Genomic DNA, 12,994 nt, shown 5'->3' with positions numbered 1-12,994 from the left:
TGTTCAGGTGCTTTGTTTCATGTCTTTCACCAGCCGTTGATGCGAATGTTGCCAGGCGACACCAGAAGTGTTTTACACAACAATAATAATAATAATAACTTTATTTATATAGCACCTTTTAAAAACACAGGTTTACAAAGTGCTTTGACAAACAGCACAAGGGATCTTGTTACTGAAAGGGGCAATGGTTGGCCCTGAACAACTACAATTAGTGAGGATTGTAGTTATCATTAACTAAACCTATAATCGTTTCTGAGTATTATATTGTCTGGAGCTGTACAGAAAAGCAGGAAGGGATTAACAGTTCTACCCTTTTCACTCTGTGAGTGTAAAGTGACTACAAAGAACACATTTAATTTTAAAGTCGACATTGTTGTCCCTGTTGGTATCTCCTGAGAAAAGTTGTGATAGGTTACAATAAAAGCTCAAGTAGCCTACAGAAACCAAAAGTATCTTGAGGGGATTATTATTTTGGCAGCTAATCAAGATTGATATTTATAATCCCCATCACATGAGTAGATGGTTTGGTGATGCTGTGACCTTCAACCTAGAACCATAATCATGTAAAACTTGTCATGAAAATCCCATCAACACCAAAATAATTTTGTTTTGTGCCAATTAGCAAATGAAAGCATGATGTCAGTTAGCATGTAGCTCTCTGCTGTTTGGCACAGTTTGGAAAGAGCTAGCAGAGTTAGCTTAGCTTAGCAGACCCTCCAGATGTGTTTAATATCTTAATGTCAACAAACAGACAAGTGGTCGGAGTTTCCTGAATTTCCCCACTATTACCATATCATACTGTAAAACTTACAAGAACAATGAATGTCTCTGGAGAGCGTTATTTGGTCTACTACTTAAACATTATCATTAAACACAGAGGCAACACACACCTTGCACCACCTCATTGCTGAGAAGTTTGTGTTGACTATATTTCAGCACTTTGTCACTGTGAGTTAAATCATGTTGGCTATCTGTAGTACAAAAAAATAAAATAGTAAAAAGGTTAGAATGGGAGTATGTAGCATGGAAGTGGATTAGGACCAGACATGAGAAAGAAACAATGGTGGAGGAAGATTTTTTATTTCCTTGTGGAAAAAGTTCAAATGTCAAGAATGAAGATGATTGTAACTTTATTCTTGAAATTGTATTTCAGTTTATTCTCAACAGTTCAATTTTTTTTCTCGATTTTATTTCTCATGTTTTTAGCTCAGTCCTCTATTGTCAACTTGCCATCAGACTGTTAATATTAAACTCGCCATGCAAAAAAAGCTATTTCTAGTCAAATACAAATAAACAAAGGAGGACACCACCTTTTGGCGACATGTGGAATTGCGGTTAAATACCACATGCAAAATTTTGACTGAACAGCATTACAGACTTGCTAGCACAGCTGTAGTTTAGTTTTAAATCATTAATCTGATCATAAAAAACAAACAAAACATATATATATAGGCTAGAAATGTATTTGTAGGAAGGAATTTGGTTCTTAACAGTACAATAAATAAAATAAAACTATAATTCCCTTTATGTATCTGACATTACACTTGATCTGCATTAGCTGATGGACTGAGTCTTGTTAGATCTTGGTGGATGTTTAAATATTTTGAGCTTTTGCATCTTATCCATGAGTTTAGAGAACACAACTTTTAAACAAAACAAAAGCTGTCCTTCATTTTTTCCTAATATAAAAATATTTTATTGTTAAAACTACATAGCCTACTATAGAGCAAAAACACCTTGTACACTTATTAGTGTTTATGTATGACTCAATAAAGTTAACTTTCCATGCAGCTGTAGTCATATGTTTCTAGACAAAGTAATGTGGGTGGCAGAGTTGGAATGTTTAGGTAAAGTTCAATCTTTAGGTTCTTGTATTAATGTGTGACAAACCACTAGCCAGCTGACTCAGTTACATTAACCTTTTATTTTATTTTGTTGTAAAATTATAAGCCAATTATATGAATCATTGATTTTATCCTGAAGGTAACCAATATTCATAACACTGTTGTTGGTGTGGATTGCATGAAAATGAGGAGAATGGGTATGTAGATGTTGAAGTAGATCATGGATAAAGTAGAGAATCACAGTAGAAAGATTAAAAGGATATGAGGCACTCTCTTGATATCCTGTTATTTTCAGGGTCAATTGATGTGCCTGCTGAATGTTGACTGTAGTTTAGGATAACCACCACAAGATGTCAGCACATCACCAATGATCGTATGTCATACAAGTTTTTCATATTTTTCATGTATCATGTTATCTAAATGAGTTTTTTGTTGTGAGTTTAACTGAATGTGGCTTCAAAAGCCATCAAGAAGTATTTGTGCATGTGGTAAAATTTAACAAATAAAACCTCATTAAATACAAATGAATTGTTTAATCAAACTTTAAGGCACAATATGCACTCACACACACACACACACACACACACACACACACACACACACAATCTGACTAATGTTTAAGTCATGATTTTCTCACTGAATTAGTTGGAATTAAGATAAGAGTTTTGCAGTTTTCTAGAAAAACTATTTTGCATTTCAGCTCAAGTAACTTCAAAATGTAAATTAAAACCGCAAGTGGTGATGAAGGGCCCTCGCACTCCGGTGCATGTCGGGATGTGTCGCGACTGCGGGAGTGCAGCAGCAGCGGAACGTGGCTAAGCAGCAGGCCATGCAATTCGATTTGTGTGAAAGTCGTAGTACTGGCATGTTGAACTAGGCAACGTAATGAAGTTCACAGAAAATTTTCACGTAGAGCAGTTCAGGTTGGCACTGTCATGATCACTATGAAATTTGGAGGAAATTGAGGTTTGTATATATGATGTAGTACTTACTCCTTGCAGAAGGGGGCGCTGTGGTTAAAGTTGACTATTGTTATGTCACTGTGTTCAGAGGCCAACCCTGATCATACATGTGAAATTTGAAGCAGATCAGACAACGTATATAAGATGCAGTACCGCCTCTTTCCAGTAGGGGCGCTATGGTAATGGCATAATTGTATTAAGTTAGATGTGATCAGGCCAGTCCTTACATTGTTCAAGTGAAATTTTGTGCAAATTTGACATAGTATATGGGAGGTAGTACTTATTCTTTTCAGTAGGGGGTGCTATTGTTACAATTTATTATTGCTATTTGACTGTGTTCACAAGCCATCCCTGATTATATATGTGAAATTTGGAGCAAATCTGACATTGTATATGGGACGTAGTACTTATTCTTTGCAGTAGGGGGTGCTATGGTTAAAATTTGTTATTCCTATGTGACTGTGTTCAGAGACCAACCCTGATTATACATGTGAAATTTGGAGCAAATCTGACATTGTATATGGGAGAAAGTACTTATACTTTGCAGTAGGGTACCATAACCCTATGGTTATGGTATCATGTATGAAAAATTTGGATATGATTGAACACTGCATGTGCAGCGATATAAGCATTTACTTTTTTGCACATCAAAATTTGCATGCACGCCACGGCCACGCCCTTTAACGAAATAACGTGCAGAGCACAACGGGATATGTTGAACATGTCTAGAACACACTGAGTTTGCGTCGAACGGATGAACGCTTTTGGACTAGCTTTGTTTTTCGCATCTGCCAGTCCTTAATTTTATACACATGTTTATGTATTGCAGTTTTACTGTATTTCCGTTTTCTAGTCTATCTTCAAAAGCAACATTTTGTCCATATTTCAACAGAATATGCACAGAAATATACATAAACTTCTACTTGTCTTATATTACATGCAAAAGTTCTCAAAACTACAAAATAAACGTTTCTGTGTGTTAATATTCTTTTCACAAATATAAAATAATTCGGTTCTGCTACTTAAGAGCTTTTTATCAATGCAATACAGTTGCAAACAGGTTTCCAGTTTAACGGAATAAAAGTTCAATTCTTGCTTAGCATTATGCTAACAAATAACATGGGAAATTCCATAGAGAAACAGCGAAGCTAGCAGAGTTAGCGCTACACTTTTTACATGGATATAAGTACAAAATATGAAAACGAACGGTCTTCATGAACCCAAGGTTACTTTAAGAGATATGCAGGAGCTTTACAAAACTAGCAAAAGAGCATGGGAGCTAGGGACAAGCCATGACAGTTAGGCTATATGAACGTGGTGATGAGCTAAGCTAGCGCTCATGAGCATCATAGCAAAAGTACCTTAAAACCTTCAAATCAAATTTAAAACACATCCTGACACACACTAAAAGATGGCGTTACCTTCCACATGCTATAGAAGAATATAGACCACATGTATGTGATTTGTGACATTTACTGAAGACCTTCTACCAGTCTGACTGGCGGCGCGACCAGTCGCAGCGGCCCCTCTCTCTCCCGATAGAGCGGCGTTTTCTTCTTTCTTCACCCAGCCCTCACCCACCTGGACACCAAAAACTCATATGTCAGAAGGCTGTTCATAGACTTCAGTTCAGCATTCAACACCATCATCCCTCAGCAGCTGATCGGCAAACTGGACCAGCTGGGGCTCAGCACTTCCCTGTGCAACTGGCTGCTGGACTTCCTCAGCTAGAGGCCTCAGACAGTGCAGGTCGGCGGCAGCACATCAAAAACCACCGTCATGAGCACGGGGGCCCCCCAGGGTTGTGTGCTCAGCCCCCTGCTCTTCACGCTGCTGACCCACGACTGCGCTCCATCCTTCAGCAGCAACCACATTGTGAAGTTTGCGGACGACACAACAGTGGTTGGTCTCATCTCCAACAATGATGAAATGCACTACAGGATGGAGGTCAGCCAACTGGCCACATGGTGCAGAGACAACAACCTCTTCCTGAACGTCGACAAGACCAAGGAGGTTGTTGTCGACTTCCGGAGAGTCCCCACTCCTAAACCCCCACTGACCATCGACGGTGCTGCTGTGGAGAGAGTGAGCAGCAGCAAGTTCCTGGGGGTTCACATCAGTAAGGATCTCTCCTGGACAACCAACACCACATCACTGGCCAAGAAGTCCCAGCAGCGCCTCTACTTCCTCCGCAAGCTGAAGAGAGCACGAGCCCCCCCATCCATCATGTGCTCCTTCTACAGAGGCACCATCGAGAGCATCCTGACCAGCTGCATCACTGTGTGGCTTGGGAGCTGCACTGCTGCCAACCGCACGACCCTGCAGCACACAGTGAAGGTTGCTGAACGGATTATCGGTGTCCCACTCCCCTCTCTTCTGGACCTCTACGGTACACGCCTCACCCGCAAAGCAACCAGCATTGTGCGTGACCCCACCCACCCCTCACACAGCCTCTTCAGCCTCCTGCCATCGGGGAGACGGTACCGCAGCCTGCGGGCCGGCTCCACCAGACTGGGAAACAGCTTCTTCCACCAAGCTGTCAGGAAGCTTAACTCTCTCCCCTCTCTTCCTTCCCTCCCCTCTGCCCCCATGAACACTGGACGTTGAAACCCCCTCCCGTTTGCCACCAAGAACTCTGGACTAATAACTCTGAAGCTAACTATTCAAAAGTACACTCAGTTTACTGCACATTGCAGAAGTTAACAGAACTCTGGACTAATAACTCTGAAGCTAACAATTCAAAAGTACAGTCAGTTTACTGCACATTGCACATATTGCACAAGTTTACTTTTTCTTTAAATTTTATTTTATTTATTTTATTTACCATTTTGTACCTTTTGCACAATTTAGAATTTATTACTGTAAATAATATTTATCTTATTTTTATCTCATTTTATTTTATCTATTTTACCTTATCTTATTTTACCTTATTTTGGTTGTATTGCACCGCGGGACGGAAACAAACGATATTTCGATTCCACTGTATGTCTGGCATATTTTGAAATTGACAATAAAGTTGACTTTGACTTTGACTTTACTCACCTGTAAATAACAGGGAAATCATAGTAACAGGTAGTGTGTTTCCTTTCCTGCTTCTGCCAGTCTGAAGACGAGGGCTACCGAGCACACTAAGCTGTTTCACTTGGAGGTTACGCCTCCTTGTGGACCAAATAGGAACCACACTCTAAATTAAAATATTTCAATCATGGGTAGTCACCACAAGATGGCAGCATTGCCTTAATTTTAGACGGGCTCTGTATCATGCATGAGAAATTTTAAACTACCTTGACTTGAGAGCGTTATTAACCCCTCTTCCCGACATGATAGCATGTCATGTTTGATACCAATGGATGCAGTATATCGTGCAGTTTCATGTGATACCTGTATACCCCCTCTAGCTTTAAAATTGAGACGCCGTCCAAAAAATAATAACATTTATGTTAGCTGAGGACACACTAACATTAGACAATAAGTTAACCGTTAGCGATAGCTAGCTAACGAAATGACAGCTAGCTAACTGGTAAACTGTTAGTGCGAGCTATTCTGTGAAATTGCCTGGTTGACTAATGTAACATAACGGTTTTATAAATTTAGCTAGTTAGCCGTTAGCTAGTTAGCCGTTAGCTAGCGAGAGTTACAGCTACTTCCTGTTTATGGTGATGTGATTTGTGGACTTCCTGTTGGATTTTGAGCATGGGTGCAAGAGGGTTTATTGTAGGTGTTGTCAAGGTGGATACACAGTAAAATTCAAAGTTGTAGGTTCAACGTGCTGCGGGGGCTGAATGTTTGAAATATTGTAGGGGGTGCCACTGAGACATTAAGCCACGCCCATTTATTTAAACGGTATCAAATGTTTGACTTTACCACCAGGATCATATGTACGAAGTTTCGGGACTGAACGACTATGTTAAGCCTGTGAAAAAACGACTTCCTGTTTGATGGCGACAGCGCGTCCGTATGGTGACAGCGTTGGACGTAGGCGTTTGAGCTTGAAAGTCTTGTATGGCCAAGGTGTTAGCACGGTCCACACCAATTTTGATGGGGACTTGAGCTACCATGTAGCAATGGCTAATGCTAATTGAGTAGAAGTAACTTCCTGTTGTCAACAGGTGGCGCTGTGACTTATTGAAAATTTTAAAACATGAATGTGTTCAGGGCGGGTCCTGCATGAGAAATTGTAATATGATTGAACACTGCATAACTGAGATACAAACATTTTTTGGCAAGTTGCCAAAACACACAAAAAAGTTAAAACGCACACCATGGCCACGACCTTTGAAGAAATAACATGCAGAGCACAACGAGATATGTTTTACTCATCTAGAACAAGCTGACACTGAGTTTGTGTTGAACACATGAGATCCCTCGGACTAGTTCGTTCAAGAAGAAGGCTGAAATCGTGATTTTGGGCCGTTATTGTGAAATTCAACTGTAATTTGTGGACTTCCTGTTGGGTTTTTAGAAACGCTGCAAGAGGATTTTTTGTCCGTCCTGACAAGCTTAATATGCGTAACAATTTTCATGAATGTGCGTGAAAAAACCCTCTATGGGGAGGCCATTTTGAAATTTTGAAGGGGGCGCCACTGAGCAATTAAGCCACGCCCACTTACTTAAACGATATAAGATGTTTGACTTTAGTACCAGGATTATATGTATGAAGTTTCATGAACACACAATGAGGTAGAACATAATGTTTCATGAGCGTCCAGTCGGAGCACAAAACACAAGACCATCGTCATAGTGACTGCTGGGGTGCAGTGACTAGTACAAACCTCCAGAGGGCAGTAACTCATCAGCTCAGGAAATGATATCGACAGCATCAACACACAAACACACTAACAAGTGCTTAGGGATGGAAGGACCCATTAAATGGTTTGAACCGCAATAACAATCCAATAGAAAATACACAAACCTGCACTGTCCACATTGTTTGAATCCAGTTTTCCCCCAACATTCAGCTTCCAATCTAAAATTCATTCCTCTTGTAGCTGCACAGTAGGGATTTCTTCAGATTTGTCGAGTAAAAATTAGGAGATTATTATTACATTATTAAAAAATAATGGGCATGGGTTAAAACTTGAGAATACATTTTGCCAAACTATTTTTTGACAAGTGAAAAAAACTAAACAGAACCAAAAAAAAAAAAAAACTAAAGCAAACCTTACCTTCTTTGGATTGTGATTATAAAACATTTAAAGAAATGGCATTCATAAAACTAGTTGTGCCTCAGCATAGATAATCAGCAAGAACGATTGCACGTGAGCCCGGAAAAGAAAGGGGGAAGGAATGAAGAGAAGGAGCAAGAAGTCCTGCTCTCCTCCACATGAGCGACGGTAAGTGTTATTGCTGATTCGTGTTTGACTGATTCAGTCAAGAACTCAACAGGAGGAAAAAAAAAGGAACGAAAAGTGAAATGTCATACATCTCCTACAGCTAGCGTGGCATCCGTACGGGGATCCTCTCATGAATTCCTCTTTGTGAGGAGAGGTTCTGGGTGGAATCGGGAGGATGCAGAGACACACTGGACTCCTTCACACTAGTTTGTAGTTACAGCAGTTCCTCATTCACTACTTTACTCTTGTTGCATTTTCAGTCATGCTTAACCCACCAGCAACGACTGCAGGTCATGATTGTAAGTTTAATGGATGTTAAAAGGGTGGAGACACAACTTAGGAGGTCTGAAGATGTGTTCCTAGACACACACGCGCATACGTGTGTGTGTGTGTGTGTGTGTGTGTGTGTGTGTGTGTGTGTGTGAGTGTGTGTGTGTCTAGTGTGCAAAAGGTCCCCCACTTTTCATAGTTTCAGTGACGACACTCTCATTTCCATCACTCCTTCTGTCCTTATACAGCCCATGCCTGTTAACAACGCCCCCATCTGCACCTATCACTGACCTCAGACCCTTGTCCAACCTTTCCACCTAATTACACCTCATCAGAAGGAGCATCACACAGAGAAGACTACTGCACCCCTCAACTCGGTTCTCTGGACTTCTGTTTATCGTTTAATCTTCTGTGCGTCCATGAGACTGTAAGTTCATGCATATTATAGTTCTCCTGTAAACTTTATGTTGGTGTTCTTCCTAATTTGTAGTCGGTACTACTATTGTTTTTATATCACATTTATTACACATTTAGCAAGACTGTTCGCCTATGTGAGGTATCAAACACAGTATGACTGTTTGCCATCTCTTCATCTGCCGATCCTGCTGAACTGCGGAAATCCAACTTCTGTGGCCTCATCGCAGTGACTCCAGACATACATCTACCTGATGCCAGTGGCTTCAACAGCTTCAACGAACTGCTAAAGTCTACGGTCCAAGCATGTCATGGGGCGGCAAACACCTCAGACCCAACAGCAGATGATTACAAGTACGCTGAGCTGGCCCTATTTAGACAGGTACAAAAAGACTGTTTCCAAGAGGAGTTCCTGCTGTTGACATCACAGAAACCAGTCTCCACAAGCAGCAGATTACTCACTTTAGCTCCAGAATACGACCAAGAATCCCAGTTGATTTGCGTGGGGGGGCGTCTCCGAAGATGTGACGACCTCTGCCAAGATACAATGCATCCAGTTGTACTTGACCCTCATCATCACATCACCAAGCTCATCATTCAGGACTTTGACAGCCGGCTGGCACACCCTGGACCTGAAAGAGTCTTTGCTGAACTGCGCAGTCGCAATATATTTTGTTTTGAAGTGGACTATTATTTCTTTTGGACTCTTTTTATTTTATTTTTTGACCCCAGAAAGACTAAATTTTGTTTTTTTTACACTGAACATTAAGGGCCTGTTTGATTAAAGAGTGAGAGACTGAAAAGCTTTTGTTTTGATTAGAGTTGCTGGGATTATAGTTTTGTGTTATTGTTTTTTTGTTTTTGTTTTATGTTCCTAATACAAGAAGTATTTATGCAGGTGAACTTGTGTGGCAGTTTCTGTTTCATTTTTCTTATTTATTTATAAGGTGGTTTAGTTTAATACTTTTACATCCTTTGTGTTAAGGTTATTTTGACAATAAGAGTGGTGACTTAAAATAACAAACCAAAACGACTGGCACCCCAGAAAATAAACAAATTAAATTAGAAGTCTTGCCCCTAAAACCGTCACATAAATAAATGGCATCCCAGATGGGACACGCATTTTCTGGAAACCTTTCAAAATAAAGGAAATAAAAGGTGACCTGAAAACTATTACCTGTGTTGAAATCAAGGAACAAACAAATGGCTGCATGTTCTAAAATGGCTGCTGCTCAGCTTGAAAAGATTGCGTAAGGATTCACTCAGCTTGATCTGACCTTCTTGGAAGGGAAAAGTGAAAATAAGGTCACACACACAATACACATTATTCTCTGTTGGAAATGGAGCTTTGTGGAGAATCTGAACTTGCTCAACCATTCCCTTGACACTGGAAAACTCGGAACTGGACAAAACTGCTCAAATGGAGAACACAAATAATCAAACCTTGGAAAAAAGGAATTTCATGGATCACTCTTTGACGAACAAAACCCCAACATGGAGGAGCTATGTGGAAAAACACACTGACAAAATTGCAACTGTGTGTGATTCACAATTAAAGCAACTGGAGGAAAAGATGAAAAACATTTTCAATACATTCATCATCAATTCAATTCAACAATAAACTGGCGCTTGAAACAATATCATGCAGAACTTTTATCAGATCTCAAATCTGTCTTTACCCCCATGGCATCTGCAATTAAACACTTGGAGGATGAAGTCACACACTGCAGCCAACATCATCACATTATCAGAGGAAGTGAGCCATCGTAGCTTAACAACATCTTTGCAGCCCCCGACATTTGTTCATGCTTCTGTGCAGACTCTGCTGGTTAAAACGCAACCATACAGCCAACCTGCACTAACTAAACGACAAAGACTTTAATATACCCTTTTACCTGAATGTCCTGAGGAGGAACTAATCTCTCCTATACATTCAGAAACTCACAATGAACCCAGAGCTACCTACCATGGAAAAAGCCCCATCAAAGTGCAATTCCCCATGTTTGGAAGGATGGAGGATCCACAAGATCCATTATTATTCTTGGAAAAATGCAAAGATTTTCTGGCTTTACAACCACTAACTGATGTTGAGTTAATTGCTACAATTCACAATGTTTTACATGGTACTGCTCGTGATTGGTGGGATGTTGCTCCGCCTGGATATCACAACATGGACAGAGTTTGAGAACAGATTTTGTTCTGCATTTTTGTCTGAAGATTACCAGGATGAAGAGTCAGGACTCGAATACAGGGGGAGAATGAAAACATTCACGATTTTGCTTATATGTACAGGTCCCTATGTAAAAGGTGGTATCCAAACATCACTGAGCAGGAAGTTGTCAAAATGACATAGAAAAACATAAACCTCAAACTAGCTAGTCAGCTAAGAAGCAGCAGTGTTGCCACTGTGGAGGCATTGGTTCGTCTTGGGCAGCAGCTGGAGAAAGACAGGGAAAATCAACATCAATATGAACAGAGAAAATAATTCTTACTAAAGACTACAAAACCTGACACTGTACCCCAGCCTTCTCAATCCAACACACCTAGTACCCCACAAGTTCACTGCTGGCGTTGCAAAAACTCCCATCCTCCATCAGCTTGTCCTCAGTATCAACCTGGAAAAAACAAGTTTCAAAGACAACCACCTGAACAGATTAATCAGAGACCAAGAGATGGACCGATTCAGCCTACCATTAACTTACTGACACATACAGGACAAACTTCTGCTCTGTCAACACCACCAGGGGACTTACCACAACAGCTATTGGTTCCTGTTACAGTTGGCTCCTGGAAAGGAAATGCTATCCTGGACACTGGCTTCTCTTTTACCCTCATCAATGACACCATCTGGAAACAATTCAGAGGGGGCGAAAAGCAGTTGAAGCCCTGGTTTCGTGACCCACTCTATCTGGCTGATGGCTCAGGGAGGTATCCTCTTGGATGGAGTGAGCTAGACATCAACCTTCATCAACAAATTGCAGCTGTACCTGTGGTTGTCTTGCTAAATCCATGTCTTGCACTTCCGGTCGTCCTGGGTCTAGACTATGTTTGGATTTCGGGCTTACAATTTGATGTGTCAGAGAACACCTACAGGTTTAAATCTGCCCCAAAAAGAAAATACAATTTCATAAGTGAACAAGCCGCAGAACAAGGGAGGATTCAAACACAACCTCACATTGCTTTTTACTCTGCTGTATCCCCTACTATGGCCTTGCAGGAGTTGTCCTCAGCTGATCCTTTTGATACTGTTATTCAGTCTTCTAATCTGGATGATGCTGGAAAAAACAAACTGTACACTCAACTTCAAACAAACACTGATGTCTGCACATCAAAAGTGGGTAAATTGTCACAAAATCTTCTGCTTTCCCATGACTTACCAATCAGGCAGAAACCGTACTGTTGCTCCCCTGCAAACTCCAGGAAATAAAAAATCACATTGAGGAAATGTTGGCAGATGGAGTCATTACACCTTCCCCCTCCCGTATGCTGCTCCAGTGGTCTTGGTACATAAAAAGAACAACCCCAAGTCACATTTTTTGTGTGGATTTCAGAAAATTGAATGCTACTACTCAAACTGATGCCTACCCTATTCCAAACATCCAAGAAATTTTGGAATCATTGGCTGGATCTTCTGTTTTTACAGCAATTGACTTAAACAGTGGGTAATGGCAGGTACCAATGGAGAAAAGCAGCAAAGAGAAAACTGCATTAATTTGTCCTTTTGGGTTGTTCCAGTTTGAAGTCATGCCCTTTGGTTTGAAAAATGCTCCCACGACATTCCAAAGACTTATGGAGTTGGTCTTGGGTGATCTTCGTGGCACTTGCATGGTTCATCTTGATGACATCATCATTCACTCCTCTTCCCTTGAGCAACACTACTGTGACGTACAGACTGTTTTGGACAATCTTAGGCAGGCTGGACTGACGATAAACATGAAGAAATGCCAGTTCTTCAGACAATCACTGAAGTTTCTTGGCCATATTGTTTCGGTTACTGGTGTTGAGGTGGGTGAGGAAAAGACCAAAGTTGTCCAGGCATTCCCAACACCGAGGAACCTCAAGGAGTTGCAGAGATTTCTGGGAATGGCTGGTTGGTACCATCAGTTTGTGCCAAACTTCTCAAAAATTTCAGACCCCCTCAACGCTCTAAAAAGAAAGGGTTCCAAATATA

The sequence above is a fragment of the Labrus bergylta genome, chromosome 13 (assembly GCF_963930695.1).
Source record: "Labrus bergylta chromosome 13, fLabBer1.1, whole genome shotgun sequence".
Classification (NCBI taxonomy): domain Eukaryota; kingdom Metazoa; phylum Chordata; class Actinopteri; order Labriformes; family Labridae; genus Labrus; species Labrus bergylta.
Note: the sequence above shows the minus strand (reverse complement) of the source record.